We start from the raw sequence: 22,769 nt of genomic DNA on the forward strand, positions 1-22,769 counted from the left end.
TCATGGGTCTTTCTGAGCTAGAGTGAGGAACTGACACTAGAACATGAATAGGGCTATGCCAGTCCCGACATAAAGTGTTGCATACCTCCCTGTGGTGCTCCTGGAGCCAGGGTAGGGTCTTGTGCCCCACAAAGAACTTTCTTTGAAGTCTCCCTAATTAAAAGGGTAAAACGGGAATAAGTTATGGATCTCTGACACAAAATACCCAAAATGCTTCTGGAACTGAGGACATTCTACCAGGAATAAATGATGTTATGCTGCCAGGAAGGGATGCAACTTTGCTCCTTGCTTTGCTATGTTGACCTGCTGCTTCATGCCTGGGAATGAGAGGACTGAAATTACTCTCTGCATCCCGCATCTCTGAAGGTTCTACAAGGGCTTGTTGGGCTTGCCTTCCATTTCTGAAGTATCAGGGAAATCCAATACTTCACCTGCATCCTACTACCAGCACCTTTGCCACCTCTGCTGTGAGTCCTGCTCTGCCAAGTGGTGCCAAATCCAGTCCTGGACCATTGGAAGTGAGTGGTTGGTATTGCAACCCAAAAAACCAATGCATTGCCACCAAAGTGTCATTCAGAACCGGACCATTTCTCTGTGATATCAAAACATTGCTGCTGCCTGCACTGCACAATGCAAAGATCCCGACTTACAAGGCAGGTCCGACTTTGCAGGCACAAAACCTCAGAATCACTGCTGCTGCATTAGTCTCAGACACCCATCGCCAATGTGTGAGATGCACTGTCATGACTCCGATGCCTTTCCTACGCGGCTCTGCGCCAATGCATTGCCTGCAGGCCAGCAGGTCCACATCAATACCTCAGAACCAACACACGGTGCTCTTGACATTAATGCCTCATCGACGTTGCCCGACTTTGGAACTAATGCATTCCCTTCCACAGCAATGCATCCCCTCTGTTTTTCAACACATCGTCCCACAGCGTCAATGCATGCAAGGTAATGTCAGTGGGTCTGCATGACTCCTGTATCCGGCACACACTCCATCTTGGTCAGACTGAACTTTTGGGATTTGCATCCAGATAGCCCCCGTTAGAGCTATTGACTTCTAAGCACAGCATTTTGGTTTAACCTTGCAAAATTAATATCTTGGCTTGTGTATGTTGGATTTTTATCATTTTGGTCTTGTTTACTCTGACAATTATTAGATATTTTTCCAAACTGATGTGTAGTACGTTTGTGGTGTTTTTACTGTGTTACTGTGTCTGGGTATACATAAATACTTTACACATTGCCTCTTAAGTTTAGCTTGATTGCACTGTGCCAACCTACTAGAGGGTGAGCACAGTTAAACTTTTATGGTCTGATTTATGAACAGTGTTGCAACGCTACGTGAAAACAGTGATGAGCCATGGATGCAGCTTAATTACTCTATGGCACTCCATGTCATAAGAATTTACAGATACATCAGTATTCCTGACTTATCTATAGGCACAAAAGTGGTGCCTTGCTGAGGTGTGTCTGAAAACAGACACAACTCCAGCAACGTGTCCTTTCACATCAGGCAAACCCCATATAAAAGGGCCTGTGTCAGTCTCATGCCGTCTGTGAGGCATTTGTAAGATTTTGACGCAGTGGTACCTTAGAAGTGATGCAGTGAAACCTCATTGATTTCACTGTGCCACTACTACAACCCTTTTTCGCGCGTGAACTCCCGCCCTGCATACTTTATACCTGATGCAGGTATAATGTAGCGCTGGGCTTTACAAAGTGACGCAATTGCTTAGATGCGTAACTTTGTAAATATGGTGCAACGTGGCACATTAGTTGATCCAACGCAGTTTTAGAAAAAATTAAGCAACAGCATTGCAAAGGGCCAATAAATAAGCCCCCAGTGTGTACCACACTTGGAGAGGGGTCAAAAACCTGTGAAAATCAGAATCCCAATTTCTAACAGCAATGGTACACAGTTCTAATGTGCAGTTATGTTGTAGTAAAAACATTTATTCCTGCCAGGTATCGTTTTGTGGATTCTTGAAAAAGCATAAATGGAACCTTTTTTATAGAAAACACAGGTTTACAGCTGTAATGGGACTTGTCAAATGGGCCAATGACATTTACAATAAAACTTTAAAAGTTATTTCCGGAACAATGATGCAGGTTTACAAAAACACAGATAGAAGTCTCAACAAAATATGTTATTGAAACTTTGCTATACAAAAAATAGGGCAGAATTACATTGCAGTACTTTAAGGATTTTGTAATAAGATGTGGACTCTGCAGAATTTTGCTTCATTCCAAATTGCAGAACTTGTTTGCAGAGTGAAACACAGGAAGAAAATAATTCTGGAAGCTTTTCGAAACATTTATAAAACACATATAGATTGATAATACATTATTAAACTGTTAGAAATGGGGGTCTCTAGTTGGCAGATGTTGGTACCTTTGTCCAAATAGGGACCCTTGCTTTTGGTCAGGGCAAGGGGATACACTTCTAAAATAACCCCTGCTCACCCCCTTGATAGCTTGGCACGAGCAGACAGGCTTATCTCAGAGGCAGTGTTTAAAGCATTTATGAACACATACAGTAATACAGTGAAAACACTATAAATGGACACCACACCAGTTTAGAAAAATAAGTAATCTTTATCAAAACCAAAACAAGACCAAATGACAGAAATCCACAAAACAGTAATAAAAATATTACTTTCACATGGTAGAAATAGTTCAGTTCAAAGCAAATTGCAGATGCGGGACCTTTCACACAAAGTACCTGGGATGCGCCACGCAAACAAACAAAACGGGCTACAGCGAAGGTGGTGCGTCGGTTCCTTACACTCAGGGAAGGTGATGGGTTGGTTCCTTGCTCAAAGGGAGGTGATGCGTTGGTTCCTTACTGCTGTGCAGGGGAGGTGAAGCATCAGTTCATTGCGCGGAGGGGAGGTAATGCATCGGTTTCTTACTGCGTGGGGAGGTGATGAGTCGGTTTCTTACTGCTTCCCCCAACGATGCGACAAACTTGGTGCATCAATGCGATGTGACGATCCGGGACAATGCGTGGATTCTTCCAGCACCCAGGGAAATCAGTCTCTAGAGGTCCAAAACAACAGCAGGCATCTCTTTGCAGGTCAGAACTCCCAGCAAGGGAGTTCAGGGAGCTGGTGGTGAAGTCTTTGTGTCCCTGAGACTTCAGAACAGGAGGAAGCTTAGTTTCAATCCCTTGGAGATCTTCCTCAAGAAGAGTACTCAGCAAACATCAAAGTCCCTTTCTCCTTTCCTTGGCAGCAAGTAGCCACTGCAGGCCAATTCCAGAAAGCAAACAGCACAGGGCAGTATTCCTCCTCAGCATCTGCGGCTCTTCTCCTTGGCAAAAGGTCCTCTTGATTTCCCAGAAGTTATCTAAAAGTCTGGGTGCCTCTTTTTATACCTCCAAATCTTTTGTTCTCTGAAGGCAGTGAGTGTCTGTACACAGACAAAACCAGTTCTGTGGGACAAGTGCACAACGACCTCCATTGTCAGTTTGAGCCCTGGCTCCAGACACACCACAGTGGGCAGAGCCATCATTGTGGAAGGGTGGCAGAGCCCTATTCAGTTGCAGATGCTACTCCTCCCACCACTCCAAATGCAGACCAGGCCTATTCAGTGCAGCCTTGACTCATCAGGCTCTCTGGACCCACTGCTCCTCCCCAGCTCCTGACACTCCAAAGCCAGACATGCAATAAACAAACCTAGCAGAGGCACACTGGATGGTTAGGCAAGAAAGTACCTACTTTCTAAAAGTGGTATTTTCAAACACCGAATGTAAAAATCACCCTCACTAAAAGATGCACTTTGACATTCTGAGTTCAGGCATACTGAACTTTATTTTCCTACCTTGTTCCCAGGACCAGTTATGTTTATAAGATGTTATAAACAAACCCCCCATTTTGGCCTATGGGAATAGGTAGCTTTGCAATAGTGAAAAACAAAATTGGCAATAATTCACTATCAGGATATGTCACACACATCATGGCATTCCCTACCTTTCACATACACTGCACCCTGCCCACAGGGTTACCTAGGGCCAACTTAGGGGTGTCTGACATATAAGAAAAGGGAAGGTTAAGGTCTGGCAAGTGGGTGCAGTTGCCAAGTCAACATGGCAGTACCAGACTGCAAACAGGCTCTGCAATGGCAGGCCAGAGTTACATTTAGAGGCTGTTTCTGTGAGTGGCACAATCAATGCTGCAAACCCACCAGAAACATTTGATTTATAGGCCCCGGAACACACGGTGCACTGAACTAGGGACTGAATAGTAAATCAAATAGCCAACCATGGAATCACCAATCCATAACATAATTTTCCAAGGGAGCACTTGCACTTTGGCACTGAACAGCAGTGGCAAAGTGCCCAAAGCATCTAGACCAGCAAAACGAAGTGCAACACACAGCAAAAACACAGGAGACAAAAGCAAAAAATGCAAGGGAGACCCACGCCAATGGTGCCAGGTCAAACACTTGTCCCCTTCAGTTGGAAAGTGGGGAGAACTACTCACCTTTTGGGAGTTCTCTTCACTAAGGCGAAAATCTGGACAGACCATCAGCATTTATGTGTTCTATACCATGGCGGTGTTCCACCGTGAAGTCCACCCTCCCAAGGGAAATGGACCACATCAACAACTTTGGATTCTCACCTCTCATTTGCATCAACCATCTGAGGGGCCTGTGGTGTGTCTGAACCCAGAAGTGAATCCCAAACAAGTAGGGCCTCAGCTTCTTCAGTGCCCAGACCACGCCAAATGCCTCACGCTAAATCGCACTCCATCTCTGTTCCTGTGGAAGCAACCTCCTACTAATGAAGACTACAGGTTAGTCTAGGCCCTCATTTAGCTGTGAGAGCACCGCTCCCACACCATACTCTGACACATCTGTCTGCACAATGAATTCCCTTGAGAAGTTGGGCGCCTGAAGCATGGGTGCCGTGCACATGGCAGGTTTTGGGGCATCAAAAGCATTCTCTAGGCATCAGTCCACACACCTTCCTGGGCTGCTACCTGGAAGTCAGCACTGCCACGGGGTAATAATGGAGCCATAACCCTCTCCTGTAATACCTGGTGAGTCCTGAGAAGGCCCTTACCTCTGTCTGGGTCTTAGGGGGGTTCCCAAGCCAGAATGGTATCAATATTGGGCTGTAGGGGCGCCACCTGGCCGCTCCCACCTGGTGTCCCAAGTACACCACAGAACCCTGTCCGATCTGGCACTTACTCACCTTGATCGTGAGGCCTGCCCTCTGCTGAGCCTTCAACAATTCCCTGAGGGGGTGCAGATGTTCCTCCCAAATGGCACTGAGCACTGCAATGTTATCCAGGAAGGTGGCACTGAAATCCTGCAGTGCAGCCAATACCTGGGTTACCAACCTTTTAAAGATGGCAGGGGCATTCTATAACCAAAAGGGCATCACCCGGAATTGGTAGTGCCCCTCTGGTGCTGAGAATGCTGACCTCTGCTTGGCCCCATCATACAAGTCAATCTGACAGTACCCCGAAGTCAAGTCAAATGTGCTGATGTACCGGGCAGCTCTCAAACAATCGATGAGCTCATCAGCTCTGGGGATGGGGTGCGTATCAGTCCTGGGGACTGAATTGAGCTCTCGGCTGTCCACACAGAACCGGAGTTCTGGTGTGGCACTGGGTGCAGCAGCCTTAGGGACCAAGATCACTGGGCTGTCCCAAGGGCTGTTCAAGGGCGGAATCACCCCTAGCTCTAGCATCTTTGAGACCTCCTCCTTGAAGCATGCCTTGACCCTGTCAGTCACTCTGTAAATGTTGAGCCTTACAGGAGGACTGTCCCCAGTGTCAACATCATGGACACACCACTGAGTGACACCAGGGGTCAGGGAGAACAGAGCAGGAAACTGTCCCAACAGTTGGCGACAGTCAATCTGCTGTTCAGGAGTCAGGGCGGGGGAAAGTGATACAGCGTCCAGTTACCCATCGTACTCTTTTGCAGACAGGAGGTCAGAAAGAGACTCAGTTTCCTCTTCCAAGTCAGCAACTGTTGCTAGAAGCATGCCCACTTCCGCCGTCTCCAAGTGAGGCTTCAGGCGGTTCACATGCAGGACCCGCAAAGGGTTCCTAGGTGACTACAAGTCCGCCAAGTAGGTCACGTTACTCTTGCTCTCCATTACCTCAAACCGTCCAGTCCACTTATCCTGGCACACACAAGGCTCCAATGGGGCCATGACCCATACTTTTTGTCCCGGCTGAAACTCGGATCCGAGTGCCATTCTGATCATGTCACTGTTTCATCTCCTCTTGGCTGGCTTCCAGATTCGCCTGAGCGAGTTGTCTGAAGCACTTAGTCTGGCTTCTGAAGGCCAGCATGTAGTTGGAGACATCCTGGGGAGGTTTACTGGGAGCTTTCTCCCAGCCTTCTGTCACCAGGCTTAGAGGTTCTCTTACAGGATGCCCATACAGGACCTTAAAGAGACCGAACCCTAATGACTTCTATGGTACATCTCTGTAAGCAAACAAAAGGCATGGTAAGAGGACATCCCACTTACTGATAAACAACAGAGGTACCAGAGGGTCTCAGATCAATGTGCCCATGAGTAAAGAAGACCAACCGAGAACCCACAATTTCTCACTGGTTATGTCACAGAAAGCTCTCAGAGGATGAGGAAAAATACTCATCAGTCACCATTCGGATCCGCCCTTCATCATTTGGGATTTTATCCGTACCACCCGTCAGAGGTTACGTGTGCTCTACTCGGAGGTCAACCCGGTGGTAGGGGGTATCCTCAACGAGTATCAGAGACAACAGTGTGGTGTTCCACTCGATGTAGGTGAGTGGCAGAAAAAGTGGGACTGGGGTGTGCAGTGTAGAAAAAGTGTGAAAGAAAAGAAACCAAGAAAACGTGTGTTTAAAATTGGTTTTGAAAAAGCACTACACAAAAATTTATTCCAGGTGTGCTTAACATACCAATGTTAAAAACAGTGCAACCGCAAGCTGTCTGATTATGTAGACAGCCTAAGGTAAGTATGGTCGACTAGTTTCAGCAATTTAAGGACTGTTACGTCATTGCCTTCATCAGGACCAGAATTACAACAAATACTACTGCACCAGGTGAGAAAGTAAACCAAATGGAAGGTGACACCGGAGAAACAAAAAACAAGTGCACACGGTCACCTGAATACTCCGGGTGCCCTTACAGTCTGTGCAAATCACTGTAGAGAGAAAAGGGGGGAGGTATAGTTATCAATAGCAAATGGGCCAAACAGTAAAACCATCAATTATGGTTTAAACTAGAAATCACACACGAAGAGTTGATTAGAAAGAGCACTTTTTAGGTGCAAGAACAGTTATAGTACATTTGGAACGAAATTTCAAGTGCCAAATGTTATTGAGCTCTTACCTAAATCTGTAAGGCAGGCTGGCCTCACCCCACCTGGCAGAGGCTCAGGCGAAAATGAAGCACCGCTCTAGAAGACATGCAGGACACATGTTAAAACATAAAATGCACATGACAGAACAGGGCTCTTCTCACAAACATTAGCCGATACTACATGGTCCTATTAACCAACAGAGATCATGTCATTCTCTGGGGAAAGGCTCCGTCTGAGTATATACCCATGGTGAAAAATGCGCGGAAAAGCAGCAGGGTGCGTAGACTCCTCTTACCTAACCGTCGGTACTCCTGGCCGGCGTCCTGGCCATCTGGGGAGGTACCGACAGCTGGCGCAGGACCGTAGATAAAGCTCTCACCCATAGGATACGTGGTCACGTGGGGCGTTCTATGGCGCCTCTCGATTGGTATAGACGCGTGTAGTGCTATACGCCCACTCGCTGTCGGACCGGACAAAGTTCTGGCGTAGTCAAGGTATACAGCTGAAGGCAGGCGGAAGGTTGTATGGTAACCGCGCTGCTATTGGACGCCACGCGGTAAACAGCTGCAAGCAGGTCGAGGGTTGTTAGAGAACCGCGCTGCTATTGGACGCGCGATCACGTGGGACGCTCAATAGCGTCCCGTGATTGGAGATTGTACGTGCAAAGCTGCACTTCTATTGGATACCGGGTGAAGGTCTGATGCCTGGTCTGTTGTCATGTAGTCAAGGCGACGAGGGCAAACAGGTCCCGATTATGCACGGACCTTCGGAAATAAAATGTAAGCGGCGTTATATTTAAACGCTGTTAGATTTAAAGCGCTGACGAGCAAAATGTACACGCACAAGACTCTAAATTCACGGGGAGTTTCATTTATTGCGTAGAGTCAGGGCGACAGTGTTTCTAATTCGTCAGAGATAAAGCTATGTTATCATGGAGTGCTACCCAGCGGCCAGGGATTCAAATGGCAGGGGATCCATAACACGGTATCATGGTACGCCCACCTGGAGACCTAGCTTAAAGCAGGGTGTTAATGTCACAGGGAATCTTGTGTATCTGTCTCCCTCCTGCTAAGGATGAAGCTATCTGCCTCCTACTGGGGGTAAGGTTACACTACTAAGTGAAGCTGGGACAGAACAATGGTATAGCTAAGGGAACCAGTTACAGTGTGGACCATGGAATGTCGTCATTCAGACCCTCTTTGTGGGTTTTCAATTTGAGTACCCATCTTTGTTCTTTTTTCATTAAGTAGCTGGCCACATCCGATGTGTGTGTTGGTATAAAGGGTTGTTCAAGGACAGTCCACTGAAATTCTGTGGCTAGGTGTTTGGCTTCCAAAAAGTGGGCAGTAAGTTTAGTGGCTTGTCTTGCACACCGGATCGTGCTCTTGTGCTCGGATATCCGTATGCGGACCTTGCGTGTGGTCATGCCCACATACTTGTAACCACAAGGGCAGGTGATGAGGTAGATGACATGGTCACTATTACAATTAGTGAACTTTATTTGTTTCCACGGTCTGGTGGTCCCTATGTCAATTTCCAATGTTTTCATTGTCTGTGCACAAACCTGGCAGTTGCCACAAGGATGATGTCCCTGGACAGGTGGAAGATTCCAGTGTGCCTATGGCTCTGGGAATCTCATCGCGTGGCCGGGTGTGCACAAGTCTGTCTCTCAGATTCGGGCCCCTCTTGAAGGAGACCAGGGGACGGGGAAGGGTAAGGCGTCCAGAGTTCAGTATAGGCCAATGTTTTTTGACCGCACTTTGAATGCTGTTTGAGAGGCTACCAAATGTATGGACAAAGGTGAGACGGTCTAGGTCCGGCTTGGGAGGTCTCAGTTCCAGTAAGGCTTCCCGATTGTTGTTCATAGCTCTATTCATGGACATCCCACTTACACCTTATGGGTTCACCAAGATCCATAATCATCCCCTTCAGGGTCCGGTTGAATCTCTCAACCAGCCCATTACCCTGGGGGTGGTAAGGAGTGGTGAACTTGTAGGTAACACCGCTCTCCTGCCACATGGACTTCATATAATTAGATATGAAATTGGTACCCCTCTCGGACACCACCTCTCTGGGGAATCCCATATGGGAGGAAATCCTTATCAACGCACGACCCACCACAGGGGCTGTCACAGTTCGGAGTGGGATGGCTTCCGGATACCGGGAGGCATGGTCTACCAAGACCAGGATGAACCTGTTGCCCATGGCTGTCATGGGATCCAGAGGCCCCAAAATGTCAATACCCCCCTCTCAAAGGGGTGCTGACCACAGGGAAAGGTTGGAGAGGAGCCTTTCGGCACTACCAGGGGTATAATTTTATCAGTGGCCACCTGGCTTAGTAACTGGCCAGTGCAGAGGCCACGGTCAGTGTGACATTAGACCTCCGCCTTGACCACAGGTTTATGACATCACTTTTCGCCTGAGGTGGGAAGGGGGTCGGCATGGGTAGTTAGATGGGATCCTACCTAGATATTCCTCTTTTGATGTCCATCAGCAGAGGAATTTGACACCCACCCACCTGGCAAGAACAGGAGAGACAAGAAGAGCTGGAAATTGCTGTACAGTGTCACAAGCGGAGTTACAGGGTGATCCTCATGCAAAGAGAGATTAATAGCCCATTGGTTAGAGATTAGTCGCTAAATATGAAACCCTCAGGCCTTAGGGGGCCATGAGAAGAAATGCAACGGGGACCCCTTCATACTATTAGGGACAGCTGGTGTCCTGACAGCTGGGGATTGGCCTTACTTCACTCTGTGGTGGCACAGGTGCAGCAAACATTAAAAAGGATTGGGACACAGCCCCAATGCGAAATAAACACCACCAGATGAATAATAAGACGGAAATGTGCTGCCCGGTGACTGGAGATTATTTCAGGATGTGTGTCAGCTGTTAGTCCTAAATGGTGCTGCACTCGTATGATCACCTGCAAGTTAACCATACCACCTGTAATGAATAAACGTGCTACAGTTTTTCCCACAGAGTGTGGTTTGTTTTTTGTTGGTGATGTAACCTTATTTTGTCATGAAAGTATGTTTTTTCGACATGTCAGGTGACGGAAGGGCTAGGGGTGGAAATGCTTTGGTTCCACCTGTCCTGTGCACAGTGAATGTAAAAGCCACTTTAAAGAGCAGTGATGATGAGACACATGGTGAGACTGCTTCATCTACGTATCTTCCTTGTAGCTCTCCTAGAAACACTAGCTTAAAGAGCAGGTAAGATAGATCTGAAGGTGGGTGTATATGTGTGTTCTAATTAAACCTGTATTCAATCTGCAGAATTCATGCTCAGGCTTTCCTCTATCTAAATTCACACCATGAAAACATGGAGTTAAATAATAGAGAGCACTTAGAATTGACAATTGCTGGGGTAAAAGATGCTAACAAAAATACTTTGAGGGCTACAAGGGAGCACTCTCCCAATCAGTAGACCACAGCATGGCAGCAGGCTAATGATGCAAAAATCCCACTATCAGACTGGCCTGTGGAGCAATCAGGCAGTGCCCGACAGGCCTGTATCACAGGTCAGTGTGTGGGCCCATTTTTTTGCTATTTTTGGACCTGTTCTATAGTCTGGAGGGCCAGCTTTTACATTTGATTTCCCAGATAGTGAAACCGACACTGCGTGCAGCAAACTCAAAGCCATGCAGTCTTCCATACCTTCAAAACACTTATACATGTTTCATTACAAGTTCAAAACTGCCCCGATTTGCAAACATTGGCCACTTATTTATTAGCTTTCCAACAGGGCTGGCTCTAGGGCAGTGCCATCGGTGCCACCGCATCGGGGGCTGACTTGGGGTGGGAGGGCGCCACCTTTGCAAATATGTTATCATTTTAAAAGCACCTGCTGCCCGGTCCTGGCCTCCAGCAATTTTCATGCATCAATTAAAATGTCAAGTTAACTGTTTGTCTAGTGGATGTTTTGACCCATCCTAAGGTAGCGCAGAGGGTTAAAATGCCTGCTGCTAAGAACTTGTACCATGCAGATCAAAAAGTGCATATGAGCTGCATGCAAACTGCAAGGTATGGGTTAGAGCTATATGTTTTTTTGTCCAGTCTTTCATTATCCTAATCTTGCCAAAAGGGTTTATTTGGGTAGAAAACAATTATTATTATTAAAGAGAACCACTAACATTAAATTCTGAATGTGCGCTTTTCCAGAATAAGGACTCTTAACCTATGTTGCCTACCAGTATCGATGACATGTCACTCCTACACTACAACTTGTAGTCCTGGCTGATGTTACGTTTCCTATACACTGATTCACACACACACATATGATTGTCTCGGTGCACTGTGCGTGTGATGTAAAGTGCTCTGACACCTTACACTGTTATGAGTGGTGCTGTAAAAGTAAATGAATCTGAGAGACAGTGGTTATGGATTCTTGAGGGGCAACGTTAAAGGGTGCTTGTGAGGAAAACTGTGGCCGAGGTGGACATTGGGGGGTGGGATGTGCCAACAAACATTGTCGCACAGGGCACCACCAGTGTTAAAGCCAGCCCTGCTTTCTAATTTACTAATGCGCCCCACTTTAATTTTGGGCCCTGGGCCTATTTTCTCTCCCAATTATGCCGCACAAACCCAAACCACCTCGAGTGGGCAAAGAGTGGGCTCGAAAGACGAGGTCTACTAAAGGCTTTGAGGCACTGCATTCAGTTAGCATCATTAAAAAAGCTGCAATGTCGAAGTAGGATGAAAACCCTGATGAATTGGTCACCTTTATGGTCCGAGTGGCACCCATAAGATAACCCGGTACAAAGCCAATGCGTCAACGTTCAGGTAACAAAGGCGATCGAAGCAGCAGCACTTAGTGATGGACGGCACCACTTCCCGCCCCCCTCCCTCAAATTAGACAATTGCAACACCCCCGGAGACAACTCAAATGGAAGACATATCACTTGTTATATTGCATCCGCCAGCCCATAAATATTAATAAACCGAGGGAGGCAGCCGACAGGCTACTAATCACACCACGTCTCAACATCTTACATTGACTGAAACATGCCCCCCCCTAGCACTTAGTAACATCTCAACGGAAAATGGAATGTTGTAAAAATAACAAGGCACCGAGAATTAGTTGTCTGTTCATTGACTGAGGACTCAGAGGAGTTTGACGGGAAGGCAATTGAAGCCGGGGTGCCACGGCCGTCATTCAAGTGACGTGCCAGGCTGGCGACTTGCTGGCTCCTGCCACTTCTCGTTTGCCTGACGCTCCCACACCATGGCAGAACCCATTTTCCAAAACGAGGGAAGGCACGAGCGAGATTCCTTCCAGTGCGCCAGGAGGGTCCCTCGAGGCGCCAGGCGCCGAATCCCTTAAATTTTTTATGGCATCTGAATTATACAACATGAAAAGATAAACTGCTCTAAAACGGCCTCTTTGTCAACCAGGATTAGCGAAGAACGCGCAATGTCTTCCTGGGTTTATAAACCAATCCAGACGTGCCTTTCTCGTGTCTGGCGAGAAGACGGCCTTCCAGACGCGGAAGAACATTGGCAGCTTTGCAAAAAGTAAACTTTTCTTCCTCTCCGCTGGAGGAAGGAAGATGAAGAAAACCAACGGAAAGACAAGAGTTATGGCTCAGTTTGTACCAAGACTTTCCCATCAAGTTTGGAGTCGTTGGAGCCTGCGATCACTGTAGGGTACTCTGGGGCTGACTCACACAAATAAACCTACTCTGTTGTGTAAGTTTACTGTTTTTCGATATTTACGAACAAACAACATAGGCCCTGACTACGAATAAAGTTGCTATTTATCGCACCTGTTAAATAATAATACCATTGGGTACTTATTTATTGGGTGTGCTAAATATCACTTATTACAAAATACTGGGGAATAACATACAGATTTTGGTGTTTAATACAAACAGGGTTGGCATGCTGAAATGTAATGAAGATTGAGGTATTTAATGCATCTGATAATTATCGAATGCGTTAAATAACACTTAACTCGTAAGTCCATCCCCATGCAAAAAAAGGTTTACGCAAAGGTCGGAAAATAACGACACATGTAATCAGGCCCTTAATAGTAACTCTATAGGGATGAGAGTTCTGCACATAAAAGGATGCAGGCCTATCTTTATATGCGTATAATTGTCCGCTCGGACTGCGGAGTTTTCACAGTTATAAAGTTAAAACACTAAAGAGCACAAACAGCAGACCTAGGTCAAGCACATTAGTTCCATGTGTTCACAAAATCAGGTGGTGCAGCCACTTCCAACATCCGCTGTTTAAGGATGTTTAAATAGAACTAGTATACAAAAACAGAAAGGAAGGTGCACTCCAATGAAGTCAATAGAGCGAAAGATGATTTAAAAAGTCTCTTCTTTATTCGGAAATCATAATTTTCAATCAGCAAAGGCACAGCCAACGTGTTTCGTTCCCCTTGTGCCATGGGAACTTCGTCAGGGCAAAAAAATGTTTTGCAAAATCGATCGTCAAGATTACAGGAAAAGGATCTGTCCTGGTAATAGGTGTCCCAATAGAATAGTGCTTTAAAAAGATCCTGAGGGTACCAAGTTAGAGTTCCTCACAAGATCAACCGTCAGAGGTTCGTTATACAGTCCAATTTGTTGCAGATAAGCGCCAAGATTGCTCGCTAATCTGTAGGGATGGAAAGTGCTGGAAATGGTCGAAATAAGGACCAAAAAAGGTATAGATTCACACCTCGCTACGAATAAGGCGAGATTCCAAATTAGATAAATTGGGACCGTTCTTAGAGTAGCACTTCAATTATGTACAGCGGCCAATTACAAACATAAATGCGGCACCTGTAGTCGGGCACCAGGATCGCAAAGCACCGTAGGTTCGAGACACCCGAACCTACTCTAAGAACGGTCCCAATTTATCTAATTTGGAATCTCGCCCTATTCGTAGCGAGGTGTGAATCTATACCTTTTTTGGTCATTTTTTCGACCATTTCAATCTCGGCGCTTATCTGCAACAAATTGGGCTGTATAACGAACCTCTGACGGTTGATCTTGTGAGGAACTCTAACTTGGTACCCTCAGGTTCTTTTTAAAGCACTATTTTATTGGGACGCCTATTACCAGGACAGATCCTTTTCCTGTAATCTTGACGATCGATTTTGCAACACATATTTTTGCCCTGACGAAGTTCCAGTGACAGTTATAAAGTTACTTTATGTCATTTGTGAATATCGAAACGGAGTAAATTTACACAACAGTGTAAGTTTAGCTCAGGCCTTCTGCTATTACTCAAATAACTGACAATGTCAGACAGAAGGATGAACTTGAGCACCGCATTTAAGGTCTGAAAATATAATGGAAATGTCCTCAAACATGGATAACAGAGATTTCCCAACCCATTTTAGCCATATTTGGTTCGAGATAGCCTGTGTTCTAGTTGGTCAATAGAATGCATTTTCAAAATGAGGCAACTTAGTTGTGAGCTGTCAAGCCTAATTTATAGAACTTTTTGAGAACTGCTAAAATGTAAAACAGTTATACAAAACAATGCACACGTTAGGTTGATCCTGTGACAGAAATTCTTTTTAAATGTACTTTGATTTTGCAGGCGCTTAACAAAGAGAAAAAAGGCATTATTCATACTTAAAGAGGTCTGACACCGTCCAACTTCAAGGGAATGAATCGCTGCCTGTCTAAGGCTGCAGTTAGACCAGCGCTCAGAAAGTCATACATTCAAGTAATTGGAGCTTCCTATTGCAAAGGGTCCCAGGTGGAGTTGAGTTAAGAGGGCACCATCTCTCACCACCGTCTGACACAGCAGCATGAATCCGAGCAGGGGAGTGGTCCCAGCGTAGCCTGAAGCAGCCACCTGGAAGCAGAGGCAAAGGACTGCTCACTTTGTACAAAAGTAAAATAAAAAAAGAAGAATTGCAGAAGGGTAAAGCAAAGCTTTTATTGGGCTTATAAAGTTGGCGCTGTCGAATGCCAGGTTTGTCAAATAGAAGGCTGCCTATTGTTCATTCCACCTCATACTTCATCCCCACTTTCTCCATTTGTAACTGTTTTGCTGTTTTTCAATTTTTTTTCATTTTGTTCTTTTCTTTTGTCTGTCGTGCTCTGGGACAAAGTCTGATGATGATAAGCCAACTACGGCCCCAAAATCGAGTGATGGTGCAGAGCACCTGCAACTACCAGTACAAATTAAGAACTGTCTGGAGGGCACAAAAAGTGGGGTAACGGGGTTTACTGTGAGGTTTGCACTTGGTTTCAGATTTCTACTACTCTTGGATGAACGTACAGAGTTTAAATTCAAACTCTTGCGACCCCAAGTGACCTAGATGGAGTGAGCTGACAGGTCCCACTGTCGCAGACACAACCAGTGTGAGCAGGATGTGGCCTGACTCAAAGAGGAGAACAGAGAACCACCAGCACCACAACAACTATTTTTGGTCAACCATGGTGTTGGTTTAGGGTCAGAAAGCGATAGGCAGACATTCATGAAGAAACAACAGCTTGTGAGTTAGAGAGGCATTATCTATGGAATAAAGAACCCCCTGGTGTACATTGCAATGGGCTACTAAAGAGTTTCACTATCATATAGAGAACGATAGGCAAGTTCCTTCATAAGTTCATAAAACTATGAGATGAATTGCAATGTCCTTTTAATTTATGGCAGCCAGTATTTTTTCCTTACAATACATGGTCTCAATATGACTCATCGATCAATCCACTTATATCTATAGTGTTTTGCTTTTTCAAGGTCATTGAAGACATGAACAAGCATTGGCCAAGCCAATAGGTTTCACCTACGCATCAGCTATTGGCCTTGCTAATGCCTTTTAGCCATGCTGTACAGCAGCATGGTGTTGAGTAGAGTGGAGTGGAGTGGAGCGGAGTGGAGATGCATGGTGTAGAGTAGTCTGGAGTGGCATAGATTGGAGCTGCGTAGAATGGAGTGGAGAAGAACAGCCTGGTGTGGCATAGAGTGAAGTTGCATAGAGTAGAGTGTTGTAGAGTGGAGTGGCGTCGAGTGGAGTGATGCAGAGTAGAGTTTACTGGCATAGAGTAGAACGGAGTAGAATAGAGTGTTCAGACTGTAGTGGTGTAGATTGGAGTGACATAGAGTAGAGATGAGTAGAGTGGAGTGGGATAGACTATAGTGACAAGGAGAGCAGTGGCATAGAGTGCAGTGGTGTATAGTAGAATGGTACTGAGAAGAGTAGAGTGGTGTAGAGTTCAGTGGTGCAGATCGTTATATGGTAGAGGGGTGCAGAGTAGAGTACAGCTGTGCAGAGTGCAGTTGCGTAGATTAGGGTGTTGCAGAGTAGAGTGGTGTAGAGTGTGATGGAGTATAATGGCACAGCTCACCCACATCGCCCGACAGCACAACCCCAACATCATCTCCTACGCCGACACCCAACTGATCATCTCCCTCACCAAAGACCGTCACACCGCCAAAACCAACCTCCACGAAGGAATGAAGGCCGTCACCGAATGGAAGAGGAACAGCCGGCTGAAGCTGAACTCGGACAAAACAGAGGTCCTCAGCCTCGGCTCCACCCACTCAGCCTGGGACGACTCCTGATGGCCGACAACCCTAGGAATAGCCCCGACACCCACCGAACACGCAGGCAACCTGGGGATCATCCTTGACTCCACCCTCTCCATGACTAAGCAGGTCAACGCCGTCTCCTCATTCTGCTTCAACACCCTCTGAATACTCCGCAGGATCTTCAATTTGATCCCCACTGAGACGAGAAGAACGGTCACCCAGGTCCTCGTCACCAGCAGACTGGACTACAGAAACGCCCTCTATGCAGGAACGTCGGCCAAGCTCCTAAGATGATTGCAACGCATCCAGAACGCCTCAGCACGTCTGATCTTCAACATCCCCCGCCGCAGCCACATCACACCCCACCGCACACAAAGCCCTCCACAAGACCGGCCCAGCATACCTCAACAGACGACTCAACTTCTACTACCCCACCCGCCAGCTATGCTCCACCAGCAATGCCCTCACCACCATCTTCCACATCCGAAGGGCGACCGCTGACGGCAGATCCTTCTCCCACCTCGCCGCTAAGACCTGGAACACCCTCTCCACCAACCTACGGCAGACCCAAGACCTACCGGCCTGCAGAAGAATCCTCAAGACCCGGGTCTTCAACCACTAGCAGCACCCACCCCCCCCCCCCCCTCCAGCCCCTTGAGACCCTCGCGGGTATGTAGTGAGCTTTATAAATGGCATGATTGATTGATTGATTGATTGATTGATTGATTGATTGATTGGTGCAGAGCAGAGTGCAGTGGCATAGAAAAGAGTGGTGCAGAGTAAAGAAGAGTATCAAGGCATAGAGTGTAGTGACATAGGCTGCAATGGCATAGAGTAAAGGGTAAGGATTTGTGAGGGAAAAGAAGCAATATAGAAGGGGCAGGTGGGAGGGAAAAAAAGCTACATGGTCAGTGATATGGGAGATGGACTGAAAACACATTTTATCATATGGAGTGCATCAACGCAAAAAAAGTAGTTCCAAAATCGGGAGCAGTGATGGACACAAGTACTTGGTCCATGCTCCAGGGAAAGGCTAAACACAAGAAGAGGGCATGACACCCCTTTGAGTGACAAACAGGAGTGAAGCAAATGAGAGCAATGCTGAGGCTAACAAATGGTAAGGTATAGGTGTGCTGTAATGTGGTATCGGGTTCCCAAGGCCTACATGCTCCGTAGATAACCCACTTACACTGAAAGAACTGTTGGCACGGAAACTGAAAAGTACAAAGAGCAAGTTTATTAAGACCCCATGGGGTGGTGGTACATTCCTACAGCACCCTTCGGCAATGCAAGAAGTATCACACCGAACATTGGTGTGATTCGCTCTTTTATACAGTTTACAGGTAATAAAAAGATAGGCGGTACAAGGTTACAGAGTTTATGTACATATATGGTCATTTTTGGAGCACAGCCAACTCATGGGAGGGGTTACAACCCCACTGGTCAGTTTGGCGGCACATTCCTGAGGGGTGACTGGTCAGTTGGAACTGCGCATGTACAGGCTTGACCGTTGCTAAAAATAGCCTATTGCTGGGCAAAGTCGAGTGGTCAGTGGTGCGGACAACGGACTAAAGGGCATGCTGACCACGAGGCCGCTCATTCCCTAAAATGGCCGCCGTATCATACAAAATGGCGTTTTCTAATATGGTCAAGTTAAGGGGAATAACGTGTAGCAAAGCTAAGCGCTAACCCGGCCATCGTCAAATTACGACAGTAAGCCTACTGTATGCAAACAAAAGTCTAGCAGAGACAGAGCAAGCACTGTTGAGGGGAAACCTAAAATTAAAGAAAGAATATGTGCTGCAAACGTAGGCACATAAAAACAGTTAGTAATTTTTCTGCAAAAGGATATTGGAATCAGTTTAATATAAACCAGATTTGAAAAATGTATTTCCTGCAATGAACAGACATTTTGTTACCCAAAATATCTTTCTGCTGATCACTTTTTTTCTGTTTAGAAAAATGTACCAGAAGAATAAAAAGCGAACTCACGTTTTCTTTGTTTGGACTGCAGGCGTGATTCAGGTCTGTGATCTGCCTTTCACACTGACTACTGGAAACCCATGTGAAAAGCAAAGGTGAGCCAGGAAAACTATATATTTGTGAAAACTAGGCAAAAGTGCAAATTCTGCAAGGGGTCATATGTTCGCTGCCAAACAGTTCTGAGCACTGTGAGCACTTACCTGACGCTCGTTTGTTGCTCTGCATTCGGCCTCACTACTTTAAAGTTTTATTACTGGTAATTGTGTTTGGGGATTTCTTTTGACTTTGGGCTCACTTCGCTTCTGTGTTCCACGGCCAGGCTGAGCACTGATTGGTCCGCCTCCTCCAATCAGCAGCTTGACAGGGAGGGGACAGTTGTGGCCCTGGCCACTTAATACCTGCAGTGGCGCTGATGCGCAGCTGGCGCACCAAAGGTGCACCTAATGCAAGCCCGTCTATGCCCTTCCGTGCCTCGTCGACGCCAGACATGCTGCCAGATCGGCCTGCACCAAACATATGTACTCCCGGAATGAATAATTTGCGATCAGCAAGGGGGTAAGTCCTTACGACCACCAATTCTGTGTCCCAATAGTGGGCCCCATTTGCTGTAAGTGTTGCATGTTCAACTCCTGGGACACTGCGACCCTCCTACCCCTCTGCACATGCTGCCAAGCTTCTCAGCCTAAACTGCTGCTCTCTAGTAAAGCATTTCGCCAAGGTATATGACTTACTTCATGACAAGTCACCAGACATTCTCTTCCTCACAGAGTTATGGCTCACGGCCAATGCAGAGGCAGAGCCTGGCCTGGTCCTGCTCCAAGGTTACAACATTGCAACACTCAACAGAGGGGCTCGGGTGGTGGCATCACTATCATCTTTAAAATTGGCTACACCTGCACTCTTATTAAAGAGGCCCTGGTGGGTTGTGAGTGTGCACTCTTCAAGATTTCCTTCAATGCCAATTTCTCACTGTCTGGGCTCTTGATCTATTGCCCTCCTGGCCCTTCCTAGAGTTCAGGGATGCACTGATCACTGCATCAGGCACACTGGCCATTAGACCGGGCAATTCAGCATCATAGGCAACCTGAATTTGCATCTAGAAGCTAATCAAGACAGTGAGATAGGCAACTTCCTAGTGGACTTTCCTGCCCTCCAACTTACACAGCGAGTCCGAAACCGCACCCGCTCTGCTGGACACTTATTAGATCCGGTCTTCTCCAACCTATCCACTCTCATGGTTAAAATGCCCATTCCTATGAGTTTGTCTGACCACTATCTGGTATCCATGGCACTTCAGTGAGTCGGGCCCTACCAGGGCGCAGCTCGGAAATCGGTCTTAAAAACACCCGTGGCATAAATTTGACACCATGCAGATTCGTACCCTTCTCCTGAGGCACACACCCAATCTGCCGGATGACCCTGATGTGGCTGAAAACACCCTATCAGACTGGATCTCTTACTCCCTTGATATTCTCATTCCCACCAGGTGGTCCTAGAGCCGTAACACTCAATCCAGTCCGTGGTATAATAGAAATCTGGCTTCTGCCCGGAGAGCCTGCAAAAGACTGGAAGAGTCGTGGAGGCGGGACTACGATCCAGTTCTGAAAATGCAATATCGGGTTGCCATCAAGAACTATCATAGGACCATTCAGATGGAGAGAGCAGCGTATTTTGCGGACAAGATCAGAAATAGCAGTAACCTTGCCAAATGCATATTTTTCATACTCAAAGATCTCAAATCTTCGGGGCAAACCAAAGCTACCCCTCTCTCCTCCAATCAGCAATGTGAAGTCCTTGCCGCCTTCTTTATTAAGAAGGTCGAGAACATCTACAGAACCTTACCCAACACCAAGATCAGGACAGGCCCCCCACGATGGCCCCACGATACCCCACACTCTCTGTTTTCCTGGTGCTCTTTCAAGAGGGGATGTACACATTCTGCAATAAACTTAAATCAGGATCCCCTGCAAACCCTCTTAAACCGCACCAATTTCTTAAATTCCTACCTCAGCTTCTCTTTCACCCTATTTTTCTCCTTCCATGGGTATCTATGATCTCGGAAGCGTACATCAACTCTCTTCTCACAAGGTTTATCAAAAATAATAATCTACTTGACCCTTCCAAGAATGGCTTCTGCCCACATCACAGCACGGAATCAGCCCTTCTGGCTGTAACTGAACAGCTAAGGGACGCGTTGGACGTCAGTCGCACATCATCTCTGATACTATTTGATATAAGCACTGCGTTCGACACAGTGTCCCACCAGATCTTGCTGTGGCGCTTGGAGGAGATTGGTATTGGAGGCCATGCCTTGGGCTGGTTTGCCTCCTTTCTTTCAGAGAGAACCTTTCAAGTGTCTGTCCCCCCTTCTGCTCACAGGCACATGTTGTCTACCAAGGGGTCCCTCAGGGCTCGGCTTTGAGCCCAACCCTATTTAACATATACATTCAACCCTTGGCAGCAATAGCCAGGAGCAGAGGATTAACTGTGGTATCCTCAGCAGATGATACACAGTTGGTGGTGGCAGGATGCGCTAAAGTTCAGGGATGATTAACAGCTATGGCAGACTGGATGACCACCAACTGCCTCCAACTGAATGCTAGCAAATCTGAGACCTTGCTAGTGGGGAAAGACAATCAACTGTGGAGTGAGCGTTGATGGTCTTCCATTCTGGGCTGTCCGCCCGTCCCTAAACAGACCGTCCAAAATAAGGTAGTATGGTTGGACTCCTATTAGATTTGGAGGTCTCTGGTTGGCACAGGTAGGTACTTGTGACAAACAGGGACCCTCTCCTCTAGTCAGGGAAAGGGGATTACACACCTAAAATAACCCCTGCTCCCCCTCTAGGTTGCTTGGCGCGCGCATTCAAGGCTTATTTCAGAGGCGTTGTAAGTCAAGCAGTTCTGACCACTTACAGTAACCCAGTGACAATACTACAAATGGACACCACACAGTTTTTATATAAAAAATAAGTTGACTTTATATAGAGTACCACAAGACCATAAACAACAAAAAATACACTATGATTACTTTAAGATGGTAGATTTAGGCTTAGTTCAGTTCAGTTCTTAGATGCGACACTCTACGTCAACGTACCTTAAGTTGCGCTGCGCTTCCACGACAAGCAATGTCACAGCGATGGAAAATACGGCAAAGTTCAGATACAAAGAAATAAAGACGTGAAGATCTTCTCGGGGATGCGAGAAACTCTCGGTTCGATGCGTGGACTGCAGCGGCAACACCCTTACGATGCGACAGCAACAGCTCCAGCAGCGACGATCTTCTCCACGATGTGTGAAGCTTCTGCTCGATGCGATAACTACAGCGGCAACATCCTAGATGCGACAGCAGCAGCTCCGACGGCGGCTCGCTTCTTGGGGATGCAAGGTGCTCTTCGTCAATGCGACAGATCCAGCGGCAACACCCTCCTTCTTCCGGGTTGCGATGGCAGGCACAGCAACGGCGACACGCTCTGACCTTGTTGCGAGATTCTTCTCCTGATGCAGTGCAGTGCGACAACCACAGCGGTGACACCCTCCCCCTTCGGAGTTGCGACGGCAGCAGCAGCGATGGCGACACGCTTCCTCTTCGTTGCAGCATGCTTCTCTCCGATGCGGTGCAGTGCGAAAGTCCCAGCGGCGACACCCTCCTTTCTCCAGAGTTGCGACGGCAGGCACAGCGACGGCGACATGCTTCTTCTCGTTGAGTCGCGCTTCCAGCTCCTTGCGACACGCAGTTCCTCAGAAGGCCCAAAACAGCAGCAGGCACTTTGAGGAAATATAAATTTTATGGTCAAGTTATGTTCCCTAGCGCGTACCCCACCGTCTCCATGTACGAGTTAAAGTGCATGTAACTTCCCTCCTGTACCAGCAATGAAGACGCAAATACATTTGCGTCCAACGTTAACATGTCCTCTTTCAGATCCACCTTGAATGGATTGAATGGTCCGTTCCTAAGTATGCTATGCCAACGTCTTTTTGTAGTG

The sequence above is a fragment of the Lissotriton vulgaris genome, chromosome 2_1, assembly GCF_964263255.1.
Source record: "Lissotriton vulgaris chromosome 2_1, aLisVul1.2, whole genome shotgun sequence".
Taxonomy (NCBI): Eukaryota; Metazoa; Chordata; class Amphibia; order Caudata; family Salamandridae; genus Lissotriton; species Lissotriton vulgaris.